We start from the raw sequence: 8,765 nt of genomic DNA, 5'->3' as shown, positions 1-8,765 counted from the left end.
GCACTAACCATGTATTACTTCACAATACTAAGCCATATAATGGTCCCACTGAAAACCCTGCATTCTCACATAACAGAGACTCTAATCTCAGCATTAATAAGCATTAAAAACACAACAATAACATCAAAACAAGGATCGGTGCTCGCAGATAACAATAATACATATACATACCCACAATGCTACTGAAGGCACAAGATGTTTGCAGACGCTGTAGTAAGAGCGCATTTTACAGTGTTTGTGTGAGGCTCATTCCACTACTAGTTCTAATGCATAAGTATGATCATGTGATGAATACGCAACCACGTAGGCGAACACTTAAAGGGACTCAGCAAGTTACAAGGAAAATACCAAATTGATTTTAAACACCAAATAACATGCATTTCAAATAATAACACAAGTCACCCCGCCTGACGTGATTACACATCACACAATTCCAAGTCCATGACACTAAGTATAAACATCTGGGAAAAGTAGAAGTACTATCTCTGTAACAGACCTGTGAAAGAGTGTACTCCTTCCAGACTTAATGACCTTCACCTCGACCTGCTGTCTGTCCGTCTTTGCTGGGGAAGGTCTATGTTATGTGTCCAAGAGGCCATTCATTTCATAGTACTGGGTTGTCCTTTAGGCACACAACACTTCCTGGCTTGATGTTTTGTTGAGCAGACTGCCACTTCTTGCGTGTCTGTAACATTGGCATTGTTTCCACCAGCGGTGATAGAGGAGGCGGTAGAGGGAAGCCGGTTTATTAGCAAACGTGAGTACAACCAAAACCAGGTAGGGAGTCCAAAATCAAGGTCGAATTGCAGGCATGGGTCGAGTACCGGAGAGCTCAGTCCTAGAAAGACTGACGAGACGAGGATCCGATGGGAAGGGGTGGAGCAGGACGAGCAGGACGGGCAAGACGGGCAGGCAGGACAAACCAGGGAGACAGGAGACAGAAAGATTGCTTAGTAAGGCGCATTAGGAAAAGTCGGTTCAAATATAGTGGCGCTATAGGTGCTATTGGTCAGTGGCACTCTGCCCCGCCCTTGTGGGCGTGACTATATATATATATATATATATATACAGTACACTCACCTAAAGGATTATTAGGAACACCATACTAATATGGTGTTTGACCCCCTTTCGCCTTCAGAACTGCCTTAATTTTACATGGCATTGATTCAACAAGGTGCTGAAAGCATTCTTTAGAAATGTTGGCCCATATTGATAGGATAGCATCTTGCAATTGATGGAGATTTGTGGGATGCACATCCAGGGCACGAAGCTCCCGTTCCACCACATCCCAAAGATGCTCTATTGGGTTGAGATCTGGTGACTGTGGGGGCCATTTTAGTACAGTGAACTCATTGTCATGTTCAAGAAACCAATTTGAAATGATTCGAGCTTTGTGACATGGTGCATTATCCTGCTGGAAGCAGCCATCAGAGGATGGGTACATAGTGGTCATAAAGGGATGGACATGGTCAGAAACAATGCATTTAAAGTGGCATTTAAACGATGCCCAATTGGCACTAAGGGGCCTAAAGTGTGCCAAGAAAACATCCCCCACATCATTACACCACCACCACCAGCCTGCACAGTGGTAACAAGGCATGATGGATCCATGTTCTCATTCTGTTTACGCCAAATTCTGACTCTACCATTTAAGAACATAAGAACATAAGAAATTTACAAACGAGAGGGGGCCATTCGGCCCATCAAGCTCGTTTGGGGAGAACTTAGCTAATAGCTCAGAGTTGTTAAAATCTTACTGTATCTAGCTCTGATTTAAAGGAACCCATGGTTTTAGCTTCCACTACAATAGCAGGAAGACTATTCCATACTCTGACTACACGCTGTGTAAAGAAGTGCTTCCTCAAATTTGTTTTAAAATGTTCTCCCACTAATTTCCACTTATGGCCACGAGTTCTAGTATTTAGACTAATATTGAAATAGTCATTTGGCTGAACAGCATCCAGACCCGTTAGAATCTTATAGACCTGAATCATATCCCCCCTTAGTCTCCTTTGCTCAAGGCTGAACAGATTCAGTTCCGCTAACCTCTCCTCGTAAGACATTCCTCTAAGACCAGGAATCATTCTCGTAGCTCTTCATTGCACCTTTTCTAAGGCAGCAATGTCCTTCTTGAGGTATGGTGACCAAACCTGCACACAGTATTCTAGGTGGGGTCTTACCAAGGAATTATATAAGTGTAACATCACCTCCCTTGACTTAAACTCCACACATCTAGAGATATAACCCAACATTCTGTTCGCCTTTTTTATTGCTTCCCCACATTGGCGAGAGTGGGACATGGAAGCATCAACATACATACCGAGATCTTTCTCGTAATCAGCTACCTTTATTTCAGTGGAACCCATAAAATATCTGTACTGTATATTTCTGCTCCCTGCATGGATTACCTTACATTTATCTGTGTTAAATTTCATCTGCCAAGTATCAGCCCATTCGCTAATTAAATCCAGATCCCGTTGAAGCCTCTCTGCTGCTAGATTAGTATCTGCTACCCCGCCCACCTTAGTGTCGTCTGCAAATTTAACCAGTTTACTGTATGTATTCGTGTCAATATCATTAATGTAAATTAGGAACAATAGTGGTCCTAAAATTGAACCCTGCGGTACCCCACTATAAACGGAGGCCCACTGTGACATAGTGCCTCTAATAACTACTCGCTGCTTCCTATCAGTTAGCCAGTTTTTGATCCAAGCTGCCACAGTTCCTAAAATTCCTGCAGCTTTAAGCTTTAACAAGAGCCGTTTGTGGGGGACAACATCAAAGGCTTTCTGGAAATCTAAGTAAATCACATCATAGGCCTTTTTGTGATCAATTTCACTTGTAGCTTCCTCAAAGAACTCAAGCAGATTCGTTAAGCAGGATCTACCTCTCCTAAATCCATGTTGGCTATCCTCTATAATGTTATTTGCATCTAGGTAATCTACCATTTTCACTTGAATTATAGCTTCCATTATTTTTCCAGTAATGCTAGTTAAACTGATTGGCCTATAGTTTGCTGGATTACTTCTATCCCCTTTTTTGAATATGGGTGTTATATTAGCATGCTTCCAATCTGATGGTACCACACCCGCAGATAACGATTTCTGGAATATTAAAGTCAAAGGTTGGCTAATAATATCCCTCATCTCTTTCAGGACTAAAGGTAAGATGCCATCAGGCCCCTGCGATTTATTTATTTTGAGTTTAGCTAGGCTTAGTATCACATCAACCTCAGTTATACATATATTGGTCATAGACGATGCTGTATTCGTATTAATTGGTGGTAAGTTACTTGTGTTCTCTATTGTGAACACCCTTGAAAAATAATCATTAAACTCGTTTACCATATCAATTTCGTTATCAATTATAAGGCCCTTACTATCCTGCAAATTAGTGATTTCAGCTTTTAGTGCTCTCTTGGAGTTAAAATATTGGAAGAAACCTTTACTGTCATGCTTAGCCTCCAATGCAATTTTTCTTTCTACATCCCTCTTTGATAGCCTAATGTCATTTTTTAACTCTGCCTGTAGACTTAGATACCCCTGCTTGATTTTGAAATCATTAGTTATTTTCCAGTTGTGGAACAGAGCCCTTTTCCTCCTGACTTTATTCTTAATTTCCTTAGTAAACCACCTTGGTTGTCGTTTCCTAGATTTAGTTTTGCTGGAAACAGGTATGAAGTCCTCTTGCACTTGCAACAATGTGCTTTTGAAAAATTCCCATGCCTCTTCAACTGTTTTGCTATTTAACTCTGTCCAGTTTACAGTTTCTAATTTCCGTCTCATACCATTAAAGTTAGCCTTCCTAACATTGTATACTTTTAATTTAGACTTTGCTCTTCGGACACTAAAATTAACCTCGAATTTAACCATGTTATGATCACTACCGTACAATGGGTCTAAAACCTCTAATTTTCCAATCCTATCCTGGTTATTACAAAAAACGAGATCAAGAAGGGCTTCTCCCCTGGTAGGAGTATTAACAAACTGAGTAAAAAAACAATCCTGTACTAATTCCACCATCTCAAGTTCATTTACAGCAGAGCCAGAGACTGTGTCCCACTGTATCCCAGGTAAATTAAAATCACCCATAACCACCACATCATTTTTATTACTCATAATCCTGATATCATCATATAATATTCTGCTTTCCTCTACAGCTACATTAGGTGCCCTATAACAAACCCCGACAATTAGGCCATTTGAATCTTTAGCATCAAGTTTGATCCATACAGCTTCTGAATTTTTATTTTTATCAGTGAGATCCCTTGCCTGCAAGTTTTCTTTTACGTATACTGCAACACCACCTCCCTTCTTGCCTATCCGGTCTCTACGGAACAACGTATAACCATCCATATTATATTCATCACCATCATTGTCACTCATCCATGTTTCAGTTATTCCTATAATGTCGTAATTGTCTGAAGAAATTAAAGCCTCTAAGTCATTAATTTTGTTTCTAATACTCCTAGCATTCAAATACAGACCACTAATGGTAGGCCTTTTACAGTGTCTACTTTTAATATTTATTTGGGCTTTCCGTCTCTCCCCACATAAATTCTTAACTGACCTCCCTGCCCCCCCAGTCCCTAGTTTAAACATTCCTCAACTATTCTGCACATACGCCTCCCCAATACACTGGTTCCCCTATGGTTCAGATGCAACCCGTCCGGCTTGAACAGGTCCCACCTGTTCCAGAAGGTCTTCCAGTGCCCCATAAACCTGAACCCCTCTTTCCTACACCACCATTTTAGCCACGCATTTAATCCCCTTATCTCAGCTAATTTTGCCTGACTTGCACGTGGCACGGGAAGTATTCCAGAGAATACCACCGTGGATGTTCTGCTTCTAAGCTTATCCGCGACTTCTATAAATTTATCTTGCAGAACAGCCCTTCTGCCCTTTCCTATGTCATTGGTGCCAACATGCACCACGACCACTGGATCCACCCCGGCTGGGGCCAAAAGCCTGTCCACTCGATCTGGAAGGTCCCCTACCTCAACAGAAATCGAGACTCATCAGACCAGGCAACATTTTTCCAATCTTCAACTGTCCAATTTTGGTGAGCTCGTGCAAATTGTAGCCTCTTTTTCCTATTTGTAGTGGAGATGAGTGGTACCCGGTGGGGTCTTCTGCTGTTGTAGCCCATCCGCCTCAAGGTTGTGTGTGTTGTGGCTTCACAAATGCTTTGCTGCAATACTCGGTTATTTCAGTCAAAGTTGCTCTTCTATCAGCTTGAATCAGTCGGGCCATTCTCCTCTGACCTCTAGCATCAACAAGGCATTTTCGCCCACAGGACTGCCGCATACTGGATGTTTTTCCCTTTGCACACCATTCTTTGTAAACCCTAGAAATGGTTGTGCGTGAAAATCCCAGTAACTGAGCAGATTGTGAAATACTCAGACCGGCCCGTCTGGCACCGACAACCATGCCACGCTCAAAATTGCTTAAATCACCTTTCTTTCCCATTCTGACATTCAGTTTGGAGTTCAGGAGATTGTCTTGACCAGGACCACACCCCTAAACGCATTGAAGCAACTGCCATGTGATTGGTTGATTAGATAATTGCATTAATGAGAAATTGAACAGGTGTTCTTAATAATCCTTTAGGTGAGTGTATATATATATATATATATAGTGTATGTCCTTTTCATACTATCCATCCATCCATTATCTCCCGCTTAATCCGAGGTCAGTTCGCAGGGTCATCAGTCTCAGCAGGGAAACCCAGACTTCCCTCTCCCCGGCCACTTCATCCAGCTCCTCTCGGGGGAATCCTGAGGCATTCCCAGGCCAGCCGAGAGACATAGTCCCTCCAGCGTGTCCTGGGTCTTCCCCGGGGCCTCCTCCTAGTGGGACATGCCCGGAACACCTCACCAGGGAGGTGTGCAGGAGGCATCCTAATCAGATGCCCGAGCCACCTCATCTGGCTCCTCTCAATGGGGAGGAGCAGCGGCTCTACTCTGAGTCCCTCCCAAATGACCAAGCTCCTCACCCTATCTCTAAGGGAGAGCCCAGTCACCGTGCGGAGGAAACTCATGTCAGCCGCTTGCACTCACGATCTCGTTCTTTCGGTCACTACCCACAGCTCGTGAGCATAGGTGAGGGTAGGAACGTAGATCGACTGGGAAATCGAGCGCTTTGCCTTTTGGCTCAGCTCTTCCTTCGCCATGACAGACCAATGCAGCGCCTGCATCACTGCGGACACCGCACCGATTCGCCTGTCGATCTCCTGCTCCATCGTCCCCTCACTCGTGAACAAGACCCCGAGATACTTAAACTCCTCCACTTGGGGGAGGACCCCATCCCCAACCCGGAGAGAGCATTCTACCCTTTTCCGGCTGAGGACCATGGTCTCAGACTTGGAGATGCTGATTCTCATCCTAGCCGCTTCACACTTGGCTGCGAACTCTCCAAGTGAGAGCTGAAGGTCATGGTCCGATGAGGCCAACAGAACCACATCATCTGCAAAAAGCAGAGACCTAATCCTGAGGTCACCAAACCGGACACCCTCGGAGAGTATAGAGCTGGTCCACTGTTCCACGGCCAGGGCGAAAGCCACACTGCTCCTCCTGAATCGAAGGTTCGACAATCCGGCGGATCCTCCTCTCCAGAACCCCCGAATAGACCTTACCAAGGAGGCTGAGGAGTGTGATCCCCCTACAGTTGGAGCACATTCTCCGGTCCCATTCTTGAACAGGGGGACCACCACAACGGTCTGCCAGTCCAGAGGCAATGCCACCGATGTCCACGTAATGCTGCAGATGCGTGTCAACCAGGACAGCCGCACAGCATCCAGAGCCTTAAGGAACTCCGGACGGATCTCATCCACCCCCGGGGTCCAGCCACTGAGGAGCTTTTTAACCACCTCAGCGACCTCCACCCCAGAGATAGGGGAGTCCACACCCAAGTCCCCATACTCTGTTTCCATGTTGGAAGGCGTGCCGGTGGGATTGAGGAGGTCTTCGAAGTACTCCCTCCACCGACCCAAAACTTCCCGAGTTGAGGTCAGCAGCACCCCATCCCCACCATAAACAGTGTTGATGTTGCACCGCTTTCCCGCCCAGAGCTGCCGGATGGTGGACCACAATCGCCTCGAAGCCGTCCGGAAGTCGTTTTCCATGGCCTCGCCAAACTCATCCCACACCCGAGTTTTTGTCTCAGCAACCGCCGAAGCCGCATCCCGCTTGGCCTGCCGGTAGCTGTCAGCTGCCTCTGGAGTCCCACAGCCAAAAAAGGCCCGATAGGACTCCTTCTTCAGCTTAACGGCATCCCTCACCACCGGTGTCCACCAGCGGGTTCGGGGATTGCCGCCGTGACACGGCACCGACCACCTTACAGCTCCAGTCAGCCGCCTCCACAATGGAGGTGCGGAACATGGCCCATTTGGACTCAATGTCCCCCGCCTTCCCCAGGGCATGGGAGAAGATCTGCCGCAGGTAGGAGTTGAAACTCCTCCTGACAGGGGATTCCCAGCAGACCCTCACTATATGCTTGGGCCTGCCAGGCCTGGCCGGCTTTCTCCCCCACCAACGGAGCCAACCCACCACCAGGTAGTGATCAGTTGACAGCTCCGCCCCTCTCTTCACCCGATTTTCCAAGACATGCGGCCGCAAGTCCGATGACACAACAAGTCAATCATCGAACTGCGGCCTAGGGTGTCCTGGTGCCAAGTGCACATATGGACACCCTTATGCCTGAACATGGTGTTCATTATGGACAATCCGTGACGAGCACAGAAGTCCAACAACAAAGCACTGCTCGGGTTCAGATTGGGGGGGCCGTTCCTCCCAATCACGCCACTCCAGGTCTCACTGTCATTGCCCACGTGAGCATTGAAGTCCTCCAGCAGAACAAGAGAGTCCCCAGGAGGAGTGCTCTCCAACACCCCTTCTAAGGACTCCAGAAAGGGTGGGTATTCTGAACTGCTGCTTGGCGCATAAGCGCAAACAACAGTCAGGACCCGTCCCCCCACCCGAAGGCGAAGGGAGGCTACCCTCTCGTCCACTGCGGTAAACCCCAACGTACAGGCGCCCAGCCAGGGGGCAATAAGTATGCCCACCCCCATTTGGCGCCTCTCCGCACGGGTAACTCCAGAGTGGAAGAGGGTCCAACCCCCCTCAAGGAGACTGGTTCCAGAGCCCAAGCCGTGCGTTGAGGTGAGCCCAACTATATCTAACCGGAACTTCACAACCTCACGCACCAGCTCAGGCTCCTTCCCCATCAGAGAGGTGACATTCCATGTCCCTAGAGCTAGCTTCTGCAGCCGAGCATCGGACCACCAAGGTCCCCGCCTTTGGCCACTGCCCAGTTCACATCGCACCCGACCCCTATGGCCCCTCCTATAGGTGGTGAGCCCATTGTAGGGGGGACCCACATGCCTTGTTCGGGCTGTGCCTGACCAGGCCTGGCTCCGGGGGGGGGGGGGGGCACTGGTGACCCGCGTCCAGACAAGGGAAACCATGGTTCCAATATTTTACATATTTTTTTAAATAATATCCAGGTGATAATTCGAGTTGTGGTTGGACAGACAGAATCCCAATGATGGAAACGACAGGAAGCACAACCTTCCTCAGTCATTATGAGATGAGCTGTGGCATGCTGCTACAATATTCAATTTAAATTAAAAACAGACACTTCACTGAGATATGAAATTGTCAAACCTCTAACTTGCAATGAAATACATCAATGAATAGCACAAACAGCCAGGGGGAGTTGTTATAGGCAGTATCATCTGCTGTTCTACAGAGAAACTAATTAGTGTTT

Source organism: Paramormyrops kingsleyae, chromosome 10, assembly GCF_048594095.1.
Source record: "Paramormyrops kingsleyae isolate MSU_618 chromosome 10, PKINGS_0.4, whole genome shotgun sequence".
Taxonomy (NCBI): Eukaryota; Metazoa; Chordata; class Actinopteri; order Osteoglossiformes; family Mormyridae; genus Paramormyrops; species Paramormyrops kingsleyae.
Note: the sequence above shows the minus strand (reverse complement) of the source record.